Here is a 19,940-nt window from a genome sequence, read left to right as displayed (position 1 = left end):
TTGATGCTTATGATGCTTTTGTAGCTGTTTAATTAAAATATACTGCTTTGGCATTGAGGTTCTCTAAAATAATGTCTCTTTTCAGTGGAAGGACTACACTGATAGATGTGTTTCACTTTCCTACTGGCACCCATATCTCATTTACCGTGTTGATTTCATTTTTTTATCTTTGTTTCATACACAAATTTTATAGTGAACTCATAAAAAGCTAATGTGACTTGTAAGCTGGGAAGGACTAAGTAAAATAAGAAATCATCTAAGCAGATAATATCAGGATGACAGTGAAATCACCTATTAATGTGACCTGTTAATCACTAATGCAACATTAATGATTTCTTGTAACTAATCAAATCAGTAATGTATATAGTAATGTGATTACTATTTAGAAATACAGACTTGAAAACAAGGCTTCAGAGAAGCAGAAAGCTTCAGATTCTCACACAAATAATACCACTTAGACAAATGCTTGTTATAACTGGCTTTTTAAATGAATGTGATATGGGCAAGTCTGCAGTAAACTGTCGAGAGTTAATAGAAAGTTGGCACAGCTGCATAAGTAGTGTGCCTTGGCAGTACCTGCAAACAACTGCTTTTTCCACTCTGCTGTTATTTAATAGCCTTTCAAGCCAAAATTCTACCATTTATAGAAATGATTTTGTTAATTAAATTGTCCATTAGGATGTATGTTTAGTCTCCAGGATTCATACATCTGGGATTCTAAATAGCTGTGACATGATGACTTGCAACCACTGGTTCAGATCATCTCATTTCTGACTTGTTAAGATGTTACTGTACAAGGATGGCTTTCATTGTTCTGTCCTGCTGCTCTTACAGCATGGCCCCACGTTTCTAATGCTGAAGTTTAGTGAAAGTCTTGAAGTCTTTTCTTTAAGGAGAGGGGTGGAGGAAGACATTTAGCTTAGAGATTGTAAATACAGATATTCTTATACCTACTGTTACCTCATTTGTATAAATGTTATTACATATTTAAAATTTTTATACAGATTGGTCTCTACATGCTTAGGATGTTATGTGTGCTATTAATGTGTTTTCTTTGCTAATTTCTCATAATGCAGTTTTCTCTCAGTGGAATTTACTAATATGAACCTTTCTCCACTTTGCTTTCACTTAGCTGCATTGCATGTGAGTGAGGAGGTCTGTATTTAACTTCAGCTAAATGAGTTGTTTCTCCTGTGTATCAGATATTGTCCATGGAATCTTAAACTAGAAGGTAGCTAAATTTCAAAGGTACTTCTGTCATAAGGTTGACATCTACTCTAAAAAGACACGATTGCCTTTCTAGCTTTAAGGATTTTATTTGCTTATATTGGACTTTCACAGCTCTTGACATGCAATGCTGTGCAGACAAGTTTACCCCTTTTCCTTCACAACATTTTTCTTTTCATTAACCATTTTTCTGCGTTTATAGTCTGTTATACCTGCTCTTGTCTGCCTTAGCTCTTCATTTCTAGTCCATAATTTCTCGACAATATTTTCTGAAAACAACATGGGTAAAGATAAAAACCCCTTAATTTTACTTTCTAAATCTGTATTATGTCAGTCTGAGAAGAAAGAGAAGTCTTGGTTCCCTAGTGTGTGAGCAAGGAAGGGCTGAGATATGATAAAAAAGCCCCCACTAGAAGTCAGCCAGCAAATGCCTCATCATATAGCAGGAAAGTTAAACACTGGGGATCTCAAGTGTGGTAGGGAGGTGGAACTTTTTGTTTGGGGAATTGTTTTGCTCTGTTTTGGTTTGTTTTGGTTATTTTAATAAAATCTGCAAAACACTGCCATATGCAACACAGGAAATGTACGAAATTTAATTTGCTACTGCATTTATCTTATTTTTATATGTACATTTGAAGTATGAACTAGATTGTTTGGTATTTTCAGCTTCCCTCATGGCATCTTCTGTCTGTTTTGGAACCCATTTCTGGTATATCTGTGCCGTTATGACTATGATTGCAGGTAGATGTTCTGTGGATACCATGGTGTTTTGGTTTGTTTGGGTTGAGATTTTTTTGAATAGAGTTTTAACAGCATTAAATATTCTTGTACTACTTCAAGTAGCAGTGATTCTTCTTGTCACTCAAAGCCAGCTCTCATGAATGTCTTTCTTTTCTGTTATTGCCTGCAGTACTTGTAATCCATCCTTCCTTTAACTAAGAACTGCTGAACTCTGTAGCAGATGTCATGGACGTGATTCAGTAACAAATTTGTTTGCTAAACCTCACACACTTTGTGTCATTTAACTGCTTTATTATTTGGAACTGGTACAAAACAATTATTCCCTGAACTACCTGGTGTTACCAGAAATTTGAAATCTGATCACTAAGAAAGGTACCTAGCTATAATCTTGCAAAAATAACATTGGAACATGCATACAGTTTCCACACCTCTGCTGTTATAAAAGTCTCATCCTAGCAAAGGATGCAGCCAAGACTAAGTAGGTACTGCTGTTGTACCCATGCTCCTTATTTACTTCATTTAACTATATCAAACACACACACACACACACATATATATATATATAAATTATTTATGTATTTTAAACAGTGTGTAATCATACTGGAATGTAAGAATTAGGAGTATCTGAGAGTGCACAAGTCAGTGAAAGTTTCTTTCAGCAGTGCTGTAAGCAAGATAGTTATAATCCTTGAAATCATTCACAAGTGGAAGTAGCTCAGTCATTCTGACACTTGTGGTGCTTTGCAAAGGAGAAGCTTTGGAGGAACTCCTGACTCTCCCTCTTGGTAGCTGTTTTTTCCTGGAACTATGAAGTTACATTGCTCTTCACTGTGAATAGTTTGGAATAGGTGCTATAACAGATAGTAACCTAATTCTGTTTTTTCAGATTTGCATCACTCTTTAGAATTGGGGATATCTTCATTGAAACTTGCTGCTTAAAGAAAGTAACAGAAGTTGGGAAATTCAGGTAGGCAATACTTTCAGTTTACTATTCACTTTAAATGTTGATGCAAATATGTATGACAGATCTATAAATATTCATTGTGATACTAAAACCATCAAAGCATGATATAGATTTTTAACCTTAATAATATTTAATGTGGCTTCATGGCACCTTTTGTGAGCTCTAAGCAGGCCCTGATAAGCCCCTGATAAGAATTCCAACAGACTTATGATATTCAGTTGTTCTTTGTGCTCATAATAAAAATATATTAATGTTCATATCGAATATGATAGGAGGTCCAGGTACTTTGAAATTAATTTAACAAACTATTTTTGACAAACTGTTGTCTTGTTGCCCCAACATACCATGGTATTCATGGTATGTGCAGCCACATACACTTCTACGTCTTTTCCCAATTTTCATATCAAGGAAAATTCCTGATGGATTTGCTAATTACATGTATTTCACATTTCACTTCCTTTGTTTCAACTAAGGCTTCTAAATAGATCTCTGATGCTTAATTCTTATATAAGATGACAAAATTCTTTTGGTTTTCTTTGTGTAATAACTTTCATGGCTTTAATAATGGCACAGGAACAGGCTGTCCCTGTGTGCTGAAAGACGAGTCGACAAGGTAAACATCCAGCTTGGATGGGCAAGGAGGTTTTGAAGGAACTTAAGAATAAAAGGAGGATGAATCATCTTTGGAAGGAGGGTCAGGTCTCTCAGGAAATATTTAAGGGGGATGCTAGAGCATGTAGGAAAAAAATTAGGGAGGCCAAAGCTCAGGCGACTTCTGTAAAGGATAATAAAAAATGCTTTTACAAATATATTAATGGTAAAAGGATGGGTAAGACTAACATTTGCTCTTTACTTGATGAGGGAGGGAACTCAGCAACTGCAGGTGAGGAGAAGGCAGAAGTGCTTAATGCCTTCTTTGCTTCAGTCTTTAGTGGGAAGATGGATTGTCCCCAGGACAGCTGTCCTTCTGGGTTGGTTGATGATGTCAGGCAGCAGAATTGTCCTCGTTGTCCAAGAGGAGCCAGTCAGAGAACTGCTGAGCTGCTTGGATTTTCATAAATCCATGGGACCAGATGGGGTCCACACCAGGGTGAAGAGAGAGCTGGCAGATGAGCTGCAAAGCCTCTCTCCATAATTTACCAACTGCCCTGGCTCAATGGAAAGGTTCCAGGTGGCTGGAAGCTGTGACACTCATTCACAAAAAGGGTGGGAAGGAGGATCCTGGTAATTATAGGCCGGACAGCCTGACCTCAGTACCTGGCAAGGTAATGGAGCAGTTTATATTGGGTGTCATGACGCAGCCCTTACAGGATGGCCAGGGAATCAGACCCAGCCAGCAGGGGTTTAGGAGGGGTAGGTCATGTTTGACCAACCTGGTCTCCTTTTATGACCAGGTGACCGGCCTGGTGGGTGCAGGAAGGGCTGTGGATGTTGTGTACCTGGACTCCAGCAAGGCCTTTGGCACTGTCTCCCACAGCACACTGCTGGAAAAGCTGCAGCCCACGGCTGGGACAGGAGCACTCAGTGCTGGGTTCAGAACTGGCTGCATGGCCGGGCCAGAGAGTGCTGGTGAGCAGTGCTGCATCCAGCTGGGGCCAGGCACCAGTGGTGTCCCTCAGGGCTCTGTGTTGGGCCAGCTCTGTTCAGTATTTTTACTGACAACATGGATAAGGGTGTTGAGTATTTCATTGTAAATTTGCAGATGACACTAAGCTGTGTCGATCTGTTGTGGAGGGTAGGAGGGCTCTGCAGAGACACCTGGAACAGTTGGATGGATGGGCAGAGTCTAACAAGATGAAGTTTAATAGGTCTAAGTGCCGAGTCCTGCATTTTGGCCACAATAACCCTGCATTGCTGTAGGCTGGGTACACTGTGGCTGGACAGTGCCCAGGCAGAAAGGGACCTGGGGCAGTGGCTGCCAGCCAGATGAGCATGAGCCAGCAGTGTGCCCTGGGGGCCAAGAAGGCCAATGGCTCCTGGATCCTTTAATATTTTTCTTTACTGTTTTCGTATTTTACTGTCTAAAAATCCAAATGAACTGAGTCTAAAATGTACTTAGGAAATGTACATAAAAATCTCTTAAACATGTGGTTTCCTCAGAAAGAGATGCAGTTTGTGGAACATATTGCAAAAATTCTCCATATAGTGTTTTCCAGGCTTTGCTTTCAATTTTTTTTTCAGGAATTAAGTGTCTTTCTATTGTACCTTACTCTCTGCTTCTAATCACCATTCATGTAGTATGTAATTCAAGTACCGGTAAAAAATTTATGCTTTACCCTAAAAATACTCTAGTATGTTGAATTTTGTTTAAGTATTAGTAAAATTACATTTTACATTTTAAGATACTGGTCAGTGTTACATTTTCTGTTTCATTGTCTCCCTTCCCCCATGTTCCTTTGAACAGTCAGTTCAGTGTTTTCAGTATGACTGACGATACCAGACGTGTTCGGGCTTATCCTTCATGTTGTGCACTTCCTTTCCATTATCACCTGATCTTTTTAGCTCTGATTTCACTATTACTTGTAAAATGTTTCTGCCAGGGAGTCTGAAGAAGAAAGTATGCACAGGAATTTACCCTAGAGAGGCATGTGACAAAAAGGTGATTGTATTATTAGCATGAGAAACTGAAGTATAAACGGCATCCCAGACTGGGAGCAGGAGCTGCAGTCTCTGTTGCTGACCCTGCATCTCCTCCTCTGGCCTGCTGCTTGCTGCTGGGACCCAGGGGCATCCCCAGATGTTTTGTGTGCCCCCATGTGAAAAAATGTTTCACCGCACAGTGAGAATTGGCTTTGCAGATGGGGAATCCATCCTTTCAACTCTGTCAGGAAAGGGGAGAGAGAAAGGAACAGTAGCCCAATCGTAGTAACTAGCCCAACGCTGAGGTAATTTTTAAGTAGCTTTATAAACTGCCAACCCCATAAAAATTCACAACCAGAAAAATACTGCCCTGTGAGGGTAGATGGAAGAAGGAACCAGGCAGTTGGGGTAGCATATATAGGAGTAATAAGAATAGGTAAAAGGTGATGATGATGATGATGATGTCTGTTTGAAAGAAGATGACTTGGAGGAAAAGAAGAGAACTATTTAAAACCAGATTGAAGTAAGGGCTGTACTGTAAGCAGCAGCAGGAGGGCACAGGGATGGATGACAATTGGTGCAGGAAGGCAAGTGGGGAAGAAGCAGAACTTCTGGAGCAGTGCTCAGTGAGTGGTGATCCCCACTGGAGCAGGAGCAGACAGGAAGCAAAGAGAACTCCGCAGTGCAAAAATATGTGTGTTTCATTCTTGTGCCAGAAACAAGTGAAGTGCAGTGGGTGTTCCCAACCTGTTGGCTGGCCTTTCTGTACAAGCTCCAGGAGTGTCTGCAGGAAGCTTCAATCATAGATCAGGAAGTACAGCCTTCCTGACTTGCCTTGCTGGCAGCTATGAAGCTGGTGATGGTAAAATCTGCATAAAAACCTTATAATGTGGCCTATTCCAGATTAAAAAAAAAAAAAATTCCTTATAGCCTAATATTTTTCTTCATTTTTCTTGCATTTTTGAGGTTCTGAAACTGAAAGTGTGTAAGATAGTGATGGACAGTGCTCTAATGCCATTTCCTGCTGCCTGCTTGACTAGAACCCAGCAACTTTTCCTTCCCCTGCTTCACTGCAGTTGTGTGGTGGACTTTGTTCATGTGCCAGGGCTTTTGTCGCATGACTCTGACCATGTGCTTTGTGGATGTACTTCCAGTCATGTGAAGTAGAAGTATTTAGGCTTGTGTCTCTTCTTCATAGTTAGTATATTCCTCATCTGGCCTCACGATGCTTTTAAACATACACTTTCCAACTGCTAAAAGAAAGCTCAGAAAAATCTGGAAGGAAATTAAAAAAAAAAGTGTTTTTCTCAATTTTTCCATTCTCATATTGCTAATTCACTAGAGATCTAGAGTACTGGGGTGAGGGAGAAGATGGGAAAAAACCTCTGTCTTGTGAAGGTAGTGTCAAATCTGTAAATTTCTTAAGTTTGGTGAGGAAGCCTTTGTTCCATCCATTTCTAGCAGTAAAAGCTGGTGCAACATTCCTGCATTACTCTTTGCATCCAGAAGTCATTACCCTAAAATGCTGGTGGACTGTTCATATGTTGTGTGTACATCTTGATGCCACCTTAGAAAAAACACTCATCAAAATCTCAATTATGTCTTTCATGTTTCATTGCTTTTCTACTATGTGATTTTCAAGTTGGGTCCATGGGCTGGCTTTTCTGTTTAAGATTTTAGTTTCCTGTGTAAGGAAATGTTTAGGTTTCATCCACCACACATTAATTCTCTTAGAGTCTAACTTTCAGTTTAATAATTGATTCATTAATTTGGAGCAATGCCATAAAGAGAAATTTTAGTTCATTTACATAATTGAAATTTAATTCAGTGCTTTTATTTTAAGGGCAAAGGGAAGAAACCCACATAAGATGTTGGATCTCAATATTTTATGTCATGAAGGATTTTGTTTTCCACTGTAGCTTAACTACCTTTAACTTCTAAATTCATATCATCATATTAATCCTGTAGAGTAATTGAAGTAATACAAGTAGAAAACTGTTCTTCTGTTACTCCATTTCAGATGCCCATTTGTACAACACATTTCATTACTGCTGACTCTTGTACCATCTGTATTTGTATCTGACTGTCCTCCACTTCCTCCATTGTTAAGCTTGGGTCAAATCACTGGGATGCAGCTGAATTATGTGACTGATCCAGCTTCTCACATAAGTGTTCAGAAATGGTTTAGTTTATTTCCCTGAAACATTTTATTTCCATTTCAAGGTAGAACATAGCTTATCCAGCTGAGCTATATTAATGTGAAAGTCCACAGTCCTTTTGCTCTCATTTTTCACAGTATGTGAAACACGAAGCACAAATTCTCTGCAGCTTTCTGGCATTGGAAACCAGAAAACAGAGGAAAGCTAGGAATCAAAGTCTGTCAATTAGAGAATTGCAATGAGTCATGGATATGACTTAATTTACTTCTATAAGTACTTCAAATTACTTCAGTAAGTAATGGAAACCAAATTTCATTATACCTGTCTGTATGCAGAGAATAGTAAACAAAAAGGAGGATAGAAAAGTGTGTAGGGAATATTGGTTGATGTCTAAATTAGATACTTAAACTGGTTTTGTCTCTTTGTGCTGTAATGGGGAAGAGAAGGACAGCACAAGAACCACAAAGGAATTATGCTGGGAAATACACCTGCATGATGTCCAGTGTCTGTAATTTGAAATGCTGAAATCTGAGAGATTTTTCATTTTTGGAGTTTTATAATTGGACTTCTAATTTGCTATAGAATCCACTTTGTATTACAGATGGAGTAGTTCTCTACTGTAAGACTTTCTTTCCTTTCTGGAAGTTGTATGCTAAAGCTTTTTCTTAAATTGGCTAATCTTATGTACAGTGGGAAATTAGACTTCCTGAAAAACCTATGTCCTGCCCTCTTACACTGTACTTTGCAACCAGTTTTTTGGGTTTTTTTAATATTTGATTTTATACTGGGAAAAAAAAAAATCAGTCATTTTGTAGTTATGGCACAAAGCCCAAGAGGCATAAGAGTATAATTCTGTCTTTTTCCACCTTGAATGATCACATTGCCATGGAAAATGCCCTGAAGTCCATTCAATACTTAATGTTTGGGACAAAGTGCTCTCTGCAGAGTGAATAACAAGGACAAATGTCCTGGATGTCCTGTACTTGAACATTGACATCCTGTTTCTTGGGACAGCCCGGGCTGAGTGTTAATAGTCCTTGCTATGTTCAGTGCTTACTGTTTGTCTGCTGTGTGTCAGGTTTGTATCTGCGATACCATCCACTCACTGAAGCTGCCAGATGATGCCCTGGCGTTACACAGTCAGATTAGATTGCTATAGCTATGAAATAATTAAACACTCCTATTCTGCAGCATGAAGTTACTTGAAATACTCAAAACCTAGTAAGTTAGGTAGGTCAGAGACAGAGAAAAGCCCCTGTGAAATCAAAGAACTGGCTGAAAGTGAGCACAAGCAGGGGAGATCTGTTTGTTCCATTAACATGTCTAAATGTTCTTGAATTCTGGGTGGAGCTTCTAATCATGCAGCTATCCATTTTCTTGAAAGGAAAGGATCCTATTCTCTCCCATGTGAATGATCCAGTATAAAGAAGGAAAGCGTAAGCACTTGTGCTAATGGCAGAAATTAATTTTCAAGTTCATCTTTGCCTCACAAAATAGTCTTGCAGTCTGTCTTTCAGACCAGCAGTTGGTACAGCCCACTGAGGGGTGTGGAATGGATTGTATTCTAGCTTTGTTATTAATATTATGTGTAGCTTACTGTCTATGTCCTTATTAGGAAAAGCACTTTGACCTGTGTCCCTTTATGGACTGGTGTGTTCCAATATACACGTGTTCAGAGTTTCGCACAGTTTCAGAATCTGTCTTGAAAATTTTAGTAACATTTTGCTTTGGAGGTGCAGATTTTACAGACTTCTTGCTTCCTTTCTGTCATTTCACAGAGACCTAATTTGCATGTCTACTCATGTCCAGAATTATTGGACCAGAATGTTTGTGTGCTGTCTTATGTCCAGGAAACACTGATCTAGTTTCTTGGAATATGCTTCATTCATATCATACTAGGCTTACCATGAGGCATCACTTAGTTATGTAGTTTTCTTTTTAAAATACAATGAGTGAAGAAATATCTTGCAATTCAAAAGAAACATGTCTTAAGTCTTTCTCTGCTTTGAAATGAAATTTCAATTGCACTGAAATCAGTCTTTAAACCTTCTAGTCATTCTTCATTCCTAGTTATTAATCCTACCAGGAATGTTTTCTGTTAGTGAGTAAATTGGAGAGGAAGGGTAAGTAGGCCAGTATTTCCATTATTCCTGTTGCATAATTGATCGGCCTCTCGCTGACTGTATTATGCATGACTGACCTTCCATTTGGGGCTGGTTTATTAAACTTTGTTTCAAGTATTTGTCAACAGTTACTTTGTCAGTCACGCTGGGCCTTAATTATGAATCATGTTCAGAGGCTGCATTTATACATCCTGGGCACATTGACTTCTTGGTGCACAGTTGGAAGACCTCTGAGAGTGGATGGCATCAAAGTGTAATTTCTTTAAACCCCATTAACAGGTGGAAAAGCAATGCTGCTTTCGAATTGTCTCAGGCAGGAAAATAGTGGGGAGTTTCTGTAGCTTCAGTGGGTTTTTGTTTGCTTTTTAGTTAATATGAGTGAATTAAAAAATGAGGATAGTAAGGCTACCCTAGCTCCCTTTTTAAGAGTAGTTTGTTCAAGTTAGTGCTAGTATTGTGGGAAAGATGTTTTTACTGTGGTGAGGAGGATGTGTGGAATACCTTCTCTTAAAGAAGACTACATGGGTGATAGTTACTTGTTAACAGCATATCTTTGTATATGTATTTATGTATACATAAATTACCTTAGGCAGAAGAGGGATGGGAGGCACAGAAAAGCACTGTAATTAATTACTGGGAGGCAGGAGCACCAGAGGAATTGTTTGATTTATAAAGTAGCAAGCTGAATCTGTAGATGAATTATTTGAATCTACATCTCAAAGAATCTGTCAGGCACTGAGTGGAAACTGCTGGGTACGTGACACTTCTGACAGTCTCACAACCTAACTTTCCATCTGAGTTTTGAGGTGCTTCTGACATAAGGGCCCTAACTTGAGAAGCCACAAGAGACTGTGATATTGAATGTCTTTTAATGGACTGTGACTTAACAAGTAAATGAAAAGCCATACAGTGACATAAAGCTCTGGTCCCCATTGGTTTAAAGTGCAGATCCTCAGAGTAGTTTGTATATAGCTGTTACTAATTGATTTATTTGTTGTAATGAAAACAAATTCATGGAGGCTTGCTGAAATTTCTCATTGTTAACAGAATTGCTATGGAAGAAAAACGCAACTTAACTGTCAAAATTGTATTTACCTTCAGATAACCCAGTCCATAGAAGGAATGATTTTGCCAGCAAGTGCTCTCTCATAAATACAATGGTTCTTTTGTTTCTGTACCCTTTCTTTTGTTCTCCATCTAGCTCCTCCATATCTCCTGCAACTATCTTTGCCTGTAAATATTAATATATATTTCAGCAAAGCTTTTTAATGTAGTAGGTTATCTATTGTGCTTTTACTTTCCATTCTTCAGATTTTTTGTTTAAAACCAAACAAATCAATCCAATTATGTCGTATCATAAGTAAACTTCAGACCTGTTTCATAAGTGTAATTTCTCCCACTCTGTTACGTTCTGCCTTGCTTCTCCTCTTTGTCTCTTTCCCCCATTAGAACACCAGCCTTTCCTGTTACCTCCAATATAGCACTAACCCTTCCTGCTGCCTTTCCACCTCTTCCTTTCAGCTGCTTTTGTCTCAGATTAGCTGTAGTGGTTGGTACCTCTGTGGTGACTCTGTTAGTTTGACCTAGAATTTAAAGCCTGATGGATAGCATCACATTATGAAATCCTGTGTGGTGGGTGCTACAGGAGAAAGCCTGGTAACTATTTCTGTTTTTAAAGCCCAGTAAAAAGTTGATAGCTTTGCAAATACTGACTGTCGTGCCATTTGTAGAGAGGGATGTTGATATGTGTTACAAATTACAGAATGGTTTGTACTAAAAGGGATCTTTAAGGTAGTATTGGAAACTAATGGCTACTCTGTTAACCTATGTATTGGTCCTACCTGTTGGTTTTCTGTGACTAATAACCCTTTGTAAATAGGTGCAGATGTCTAATTCCCCAGTGTGAAGTTTTGTAGCAGAAAAATCTCTATGTCCCATAACAAACTGTTACAAAAACACATGTTTGTACCAGTCTCTAGAGCCTGATACACTTTCATTTCCATATGGGTTTAAAGAAGTCACGTAGCATTTATTCACCGGAAGCTTTACAATAGAGTTGCACTGCAGCTATTGCTAATTTGGTAGTTCAAGTTGAGCTCAAGTGTGGAAGTGGTTTTTTGTTTGTTTCGCTGCCTTTTTTTTTTTTTTTCCTTCATATAGCTGAGAATCCTCTAGAAGCAAGATGCACATATGTCCAGAAATAATAGCTTGTTTTGTGGAATGCTGTTCTGAGGGTGTATTACAAAATTCCATCACCTGACAAATTAAGAGCAGTAACTATTCACAAGAGCTTTTAAAAGACTTTTCAGTATCTCATTGTTGTGCTGTTAGTATTGGTACACTTAAAGAGTATTTAATTTTTGATAAACTGCATTTTCAATATTACAGTAACACAGGATATTCGTCAAGAAGCGAAATACTGTATTTTAAACTATTGTTTTCATAATTTTTGCAAAAATCCTAAAAACTGTGCATTTTCCATCAAAATACTGGTACTGTATTAGTCAAAGGTGACGACCACCATGCACTGACTCTTATTGCTGGTGTTACCAGTGCTGGATAAACTTTGCAGCTGTCTGGGATATCAGTATATTACAAAGCAAGGTAAATCAGCTTTTTTTTTTTTTTTTTGAGAGTGATAGGTTTGTGCACGTCTCATTAGAGCAGTTGAAGTGCTTGAGGTATCTATCTAGCTCTGTAAAAATATACACACCTGCTAGTTATTTTCAGATGTTCAGTAATGGATGTATTAGTGACATAAAAAGAAAATTCACTCTCTTTTGACAGGTGCCAGCATTATTCACTACATTGCATGTTAAAGAACTGCAGTTATTTCAGCATCACTGTGTTACTCTACTTCTCCTCTCTTATCCTTCTTTATTTTTCTACTTATTTCTGCCTTTTTGGCTGCCTAATGTGAAATACATGTGTTGTTTGTGGTGTTTTTCGTGGACTGTAGCTGATGTATGTCTTTAACATGGAAATTGAAGTTCTCTCCACTAGTTGTTCTCTCATCCCAGTTACAGAGCTATGCAGCAGGAGGGGGAGATATGAGATAAGGCTAGATGAAAGAGCAGGTGGAATCAAATACTGCAATACTTAGTATTACAAGTAAACAATTGTACCGGTACCATTTCTTGATCTGATTTTGTTTCTGCTTTAAATATTTATAATATATTCTCATGTTGCAAGAAAGCCCACAATTGTAGGTTAAGACAAAAAGTTTTTGTTGTACTAGAAGTATTTCACTCAGGGTCCTTGAATACTGATTGTATTCTGAGACAGGTAATTGTAAATGTGCTGCTTTTTTCAAAACTGAGAGAGGTAATTGTAAATGTGCTGCTTTTTTCAAAATGTGAACTTCTATTTCGTTGAAAGTGTGGTTTGCTCAGCTCTGCTTTCTTTGTGCTCTCAGAATTAACAGTTCTAGGCTAGAAGACCTCAGTAGATCCACCAAGGGGAAACCCATGAGGGAAGATCTAACCCATTTCTCAGAAAGTTTCCATGAACAAGGCTGGGCTGTCCTTTGTTAACACAGAGTTAAATCAGCATGCTCCTGCCTGTGGCCCTTCCAGTCCCAGGTTGAGTTGTCAGGTCTGGGGACAGGTACCAGCCTTTTGGTTTCAGACTGTCTGGAAGTCACCACCCCTGACTATTCAGGAGTACAGCAAGTGCACAGCCCTGCCAGCGTGCTCTGGTAATCTTACAGGCAGGAAACAATGGAATTCATATTGCCTTCTATGGAGACTTGGTTTCTTCGGGGCTGGCACAGATCCTGGATGTTTCCTCCACTGTCCAGTGTTGTAAAGAGACAGACCTTCAGGGACAGGACTGCTCACTTGATGACATTAAGTGAAAAAATAGTCTGGCCTTTAGTAAAGACCTATATAAACTGTGATTTCCTTTCTGCCTTTTACTGTGTGATAGTCTGGCACCCTGTGTGGGAGTACTTTTGTTTTCTATTGAATCTCTGCATCTGCTATTAATGTGGAACTGATAATCATTAAAGTGTATGTGTGAGATGTACATGAAATAAATATTCTATTTCCATTGTAAATTACTTGTACATGGCCAAAAAACATATTTAATGGATTGTGTGTTGATACTCAGGGTTTTCATGAAGAGTTAATGTCTTTCTTTTCTCTAATAATTTTTTGCTCTTCAGCAGTGAATTTCTGCCCTGAGAAAAGGAAATCCAAAATTAAAACAATTAATTTTGTTTCCTTTCTTCTGACACTAGAAATGCTAAACAACTTACTTTTGAGAAATTGCTGACAATATTCTGGCATTTGCAATTAACAGGATACCAAAACCCATCCAAGAAATAATGAATTTTTAAATACTTCTAATTTTATTTATTTAGCTACATTTCCTGACTGGAAACACTGCTTATAGCCCTCTCCTTCACAAGTGTACAGAATTAATCTAGCTCTTAATCCCAGTAAAGATTTAAAGTAAACCTTGGGAAGGTTGTTCAGTGCAAATGAACGTGCTTGAGACCACAGTATGCTGATTTGGTCATTGAATCCTTTTGTTTTCTGTCCTCAATCTGTATGCCCCAGAGAAGACCACATCTCTTGAGCAGAGCTCCTTGTGGAAGGCTGAGTTTATCAGGAGACTCTTCTCACTAGTTTTAAAAATACAGGTCTCATCTCAGTAGTTCTTAAATTGAACTGCAGTGTGAGCTCTCCATCAAGTCACGAGTCAAGACTGGAAAAGAGCAGGCTGGTGGTGGCAGGGAGCTCAGCCAGGGCTGTACTTTCTGCAGCTCTTCATGTCCGTGGCCACGTCTGGCAAAGGCTTGCCTGCCTGCTTCTGGTGTGGGTACAGGGGGGGATGCTCTTATCTGGCACTGGGAGGAGCAGATAATGAAACCCTTTGTGTCCCCCTCCGGAGACATGTGCTTCCACAGCAATGAGCTGTGCAGCTGCCACCCTAGCAACAAGGGCCTGGAGAAAAGAATGAGGGCAGCTTCCCAGCACAGGGTGGCCAGAGGGTTAAGAATGAGCACAGTATTTAGATGAACCTGTCTGCCTGTTAGTCTTCCTTGGGATTTTTTTTTTGTTTGCTTTTATTTTGACGCTTAGACTGAAATATATCCATGTGTCTTTTAGTACATTGACATTTAGTACAATGACTAAAGACTCAGCAATGTCTTTGTTGTTTTTAGGAGTCTTGATAGTGCATATTCTGGAGAATTCACAGTGTTGTCTGGTACAGTGCAAACAGTTCAATTTCATTTTTCAGTTATGTAGTGTAGGTGCACAAAACCTTTAAAGATGCAATGGTTTAAGAAAGGAATTTATTTTTAAAAGTGTACTAATTCAAAGGGTTATTTGCATTGGTACTTCTAAAGTGATTGTGCTTATTGTGACAGATGATTTCTAGAGAAACTGATGTTAAATACTTCATTTTTTAGGTGCAGCAATCTGCTATATTTTCATGGGAAGTTCCATGAATGAGTTGAGGATAACTCTACTAATGAGAATACGATAGGCTCCATTAATTACCTTGCTGTGGATAGGGATTCACAAGCCACAGTTTGGGCTGCATGTCTGGGAGAGAGGGGTCATTTGTTTGAGGGAGAGACTGAATAATGAATACCTTAAACCAAATGATCTGTGTCTGAGTGGCAGACAAAGAGGGCTTTGGGGCAGTGACTGATTATTCTGTGTGAAAGGACCACAACCATATCTGGCTTGCATACTGAATCTCACATGTGAGCCCTCACTACTTACTTCTCCAGAGAAAAAGGGGAAATCAAATCTGCTTAGGAAGGAAGTGCACCTTGCTGGTGAAGGTGCTGTTACTAACTGCATGATGCTCATCTAGTTACTGTAATGAGGAAATTTTGGTTATTTTAGTTCTCTTTTCTAGCCTTTTGTCAAATGCAGTAGATATTTTTTTAACAAGTTATGTACAGATCTTTCTTTGTTCTCCCTTACATTTTCATACCTCCTAGATGCAGTCTGTAATATTTGTCCTACAAGCTGATTGTAAGTCACAGCCCAGAGCAAATGGAGCAGCAGATGTGGTGATTCCTGGATGTTTTTTGATCAGGCCAAAATGCTGACCTGAGGCAATTGCAAGTCCAGGACCAGTTCACTTCCACTGACTGTGCTATGCAGGCACAATTGTCCTGCACAGGAGCTGGGTGAAGAGCTATCATCCCACTAAACTATTCAAGCAAGATTGAATGAAGCTTGATGGTAGAATGAATGAGTTTCTAATTTCTTGGCTTCCCTTTTTTGTTGCCTCTCAACCTGAGCACTGAAGGTGAATGCTAAGGAGAATATGTTCCTTTTACTAGGTATATTTGTTGACTTGCTGTAAAGTGCAGAGAGAAAGATCAAGTGTTAAAATATTTGGAGGCACTTGGATACTCAAGTTGTAGAATTCTCTGTAATTTTATTTGTGAGGGGTAGGAGAAATGGGGGAAACGTTTTGGTTTGGGAGAGGACTTGAGACTGTACTTAAATACTTAATTGAGTAATTATATCTTTGTTCTTTTCAGAAGTTGCTAGTGAAATTAAAGCTACAGAATTAAAGTTTGACACCATCTTTAAAAGTCCTCTTCCTTTATTTGAGAAGGAAGAACACGTTCAGTAACAACTGCAACTTTTATCTGAGTGCATACTTCTTACACTTTAATCTAAACTTTTAGATAAAAACTGTTATCCCAGGCAAAGGAACTGCTGTGTGGTTTTTTGGGTTTTTGTTTCCATATATACAGAGTGAAGCTTCGTCAGCAGATACAAGGAGAATATCTCCCACCCGACCCACAGAGAAGGAAAAATTAACAGTTTTGTGACACTAGGGGAAATAGGACCTTGTTCAAACCAGAGGAACTTTTATGGTAAATTGAATTCTCACCATGCAGCTATTTGACAATTTATTTAGTCAAAGTAGTTGCTTCTTTCATTTGAGTTTATTTACTTAAGTCAATTACACATGCAGATTCGATCGTACCCTCTAGCAAAACTCTAATGACTCAGCAACAGATCTTTCATTGGGAAAAATTATATAAATGAAATACTATTATGCTAGTAAATAAAACAAACAAACAATTAAGATGAGTGTGAAGGCAGGAAACACCTTTCTTTTTTTTGGTGATAGAGAGGCTTCCACTGAATTTTACAGCTTAACTTGTCATGCTAATGGAGTTCTCAGCAGTTCTGTAGTATGCAGAAAGAGCACTAAAGCAAATTGCAGTTTGTGAATGTCAGTATGAAGATATTTGCCAGTTATAAATACCAGTTATATATTTCAGAGATACTACAATGTCTTTTTCAGAAGTGTCTGCAAAGCTTCTTAGGAGTTCAAGGTAACTGGAAATCGGGGAAAGTGTCTCCACAGAACTAAAGAAAATAGTGCATCTTCTCTTAAAGTCAAAAAATCTCTCATTGTACCTCTTCTGTAAAAGGCAGTGTGCTAGTTTGGGCTATTTTTGTCTTTTCAAAACTTGTGTAATGCCTGTTTTGTGATCATTTGCCATAGTAGTTCTTGAGAGAAAATGAAGCTGTTGTACTAGTCAGTGGATTCTATCTCTGCACTGCTGCAATGAGGGCATGGGACAAGTTCTGCTGTGTTAAATGAGACTACGCCTTTGTTTTGAAAGGGAAGCATGTGTTGACCATGGCAGTACCATTAAAAGTAGTAGATTTGTATATTATGAAATTTTTATGGTATGTCTTGTTTCTCCATAATAGCAATTGGAGCCTGGATAATGCGTCTGAATAAGGAGCTAAGTAGCCACCATGAGAAATAACTTATTAACTAAGTTTACCTGTTAGAAGAGTAGAAAAGACACCAGATGGTGAGCGTAGTATAGAAGGTTCTGGAAAAGTATTTATTTGCTGGGTTTAACCTTGAAAGCATCTGACGTGAAGTCCGTCAGGAGCTAAGCCTTGTAATTTACTGTGCTGTCTGTGGCTAGTTTGGGTCTTGAAGGAGCCTGGTAATCTTTCCTGATACAGAGTTGCACTAGTTGTCACTACCATTTTCCTTACATCTTTGTGATGTATATTACAAAAAACTGCCTGTTGGGTTGGCTGTCTGAAAAATCTGTACGTGATCGTCAGTAAAGGAACTTCTATTTCCCTGTTTCAAGTGGGTAAATGGTTTTGAATGATGTGAGAAATGCTTGAGTCTTCGTGCTTATATTTATTGAGATTCTTCCTCTGTGTGGAAGCAGCATTCTTTTCATAGTGAGGCAGCACAAGTATTATACTTCACATTTGTGTAGGGCTTAGGACTTTCAAGTTATCAGAAGTACTCCATGCCTTGTGATTGTCTTGGCATGAGAAATACTATGGTCAAAAACTTTGTTTATTTTTTAGGCTTCACTTAGGGTTTCTACTTAGGTCAGAAGGTTGGAAACCAGAGGGAAGTATGTTGTGTATTTAACTTACCTTCCTTACCTGTTGGCAAGCAGGTAACTAACTGAAATAATGCAAGAGAGATTTGGTAACTTTGATAGGTCAGCATTAGTAAGTAAGCTTTCTTTCCAAACTGTGTTTTTTTGTTTTGTTTTATTTTTTTTTAACCTGTTTTTCTTGTGCAGGTTGTCTCACTTAAAAGGCTTTTGACTCTTATACATAATCTCAAGCTGTAAGTATAAAGTCTGCATCTTGAGAAAAGAATGAGGCATTTTAAAATCCTGTTATGTCATGAGAATCCTTTCAAAGTAGAATACAAAATTCTAGTGAGTTGCACAAACCCTTGTAATAATCAACAGTGAGAAATGAAGTGTTATCTGGCACAGTTACAGTCCTGTATTGTTGCCTATTTGTAGCAAAGACAACAAGTCTTCTTTCACATTTTGTTTGGTGTGTATCTGGCAAGTAAGCGTTGATAACTCTAATAACTGTGTATGTGTTTTATTAGTGTTACCTAAAGAACAGACTCGCTGTATCCATTAGGGGTTTGTTAGATGGTTTGTCAAAGAGCTGCTGAGGATACTGCAGAGCTTTTATAAATACACAAGATTGACAGAAGGGGAATGGCACTACTAAGAGTACATAAAACTTGATAAGTATAAGTATATATCTTAACTTGCCATCTGCATACAGCAATTTTGCCTGTCTAGTAGAGAAGTAGTTTCCATGGACACTGCAGCCACTGCAGTATATTCATATTATATATCCTTACTTTAGTCAGTCTTTCCACTTAAATAAGGATTAAACCTGGTCTTTTCTTAATATATGTTAATTGAGGAGTAATGTGTGTTACTAACAGACATGCAAAGGACCACTTGTTATGTTTGTTCTGAGCAGTATAACTGAAAAGATTCCCTTTAAAATAATGTGATTATGTCATTAAATTATCTGAATATGTCTTTATAGTTGTATTGTAGAACACAATGAAAACAGATACCAAAGCAGATGTGTAGAGTTCTTTTTAAATATATCACAGATTAAAGTAATCAGCAGTGCATATTTGGTGGGACTTTTTTGAAGGCATACTATTGAATGAACTGCAGAGTTCTGTGAGCAGAGTATAGAACAACTTCTGCTGAGGCTATATCTGCTGCTTTCTAGGAAAAGGTATATTTTACTGTTGTTATGTCTGTTCATAAAATAATATCAAAACCTAGATATTGTGGCCTGTTGAAAGGACCTCTGTCTTTAGCATCTGTGAGCAGTTCCAATGCCTTACCTCTGTGGGACTATACACATGGAAATCCTTGAAACAGTGGAAATGTATGTACTTAGAACAAAGCTGACTACAAATGTTCTTGGCTGTCTTAAAATACAATTGTTGCATGCCTTAGTTTCCCACACGTATAAAGAGGGAGAGGTCAGGAGGATTCCTTAAAGCTTATACCTGCCATGAGCCTCCTCTTTATTTGTTTGTGTAGTTTTAACAATTATACTAATTCCTGTTAAATACTAGAAATATAATTCATGATAATTGATTATACTCAAAGATCCTTATATAAATGGATGATATTTTTTTACAGTAACTACTAGCCTTTGCTGTGAAAATCCTATCTCAAAATTGATACCACAAATTATGGCAAAGAAGTCACTGGATCTAAGATGATGAATCATGACTGTTCAGTGAGAAAGCTATGGGCTGGTTACCTGCTTGGTACTATTTTACAAAGTATTGGTGAAATCTTTGAATCATTAATGAATCCAATTA

At 38.2% G+C, this 19,940-nt stretch overlaps 1 protein-coding gene across 13 annotated transcripts in view; it reads left to right on the top strand.

Annotated features, from left to right (window-relative positions):
* Positions 1-19,940, top strand: part of CDC42SE2 (CDC42 small effector 2) — an 81,893-nt gene that overhangs the window by 11,800 nt on the left and 50,153 nt on the right. For 8 of the 13 annotated variants that reach the window (XR_014951043.1, XM_021530395.4, XM_085566049.1 and 5 more), the window contains exon 3: positions 2,855-2,935. The exons of 4 other annotated variants lie outside the window; for them this stretch is intronic. The gene's annotated coding sequence lies outside the window, so the exon portion shown is untranslated. Of the gene's footprint in view, positions 1-2,854; positions 2,936-18,357; positions 18,405-19,940 lie in introns of all 13 variants that reach the window. One more of the 13 variants, XM_085566053.1, reaches the window with a different exon arrangement.

The sequence above is a fragment of the Lonchura striata genome, chromosome Z (assembly GCF_050655825.1).
Source record: "Lonchura striata isolate lonStrDom1 chromosome Z, ASM5065582v1, whole genome shotgun sequence".
Taxonomy (NCBI): domain Eukaryota; kingdom Metazoa; phylum Chordata; class Aves; order Passeriformes; family Estrildidae; genus Lonchura; species Lonchura striata.
The sequence above is the reverse complement of the archived record's forward strand: the minus strand, read 5'-3'. Positions and strand labels throughout refer to the sequence as shown.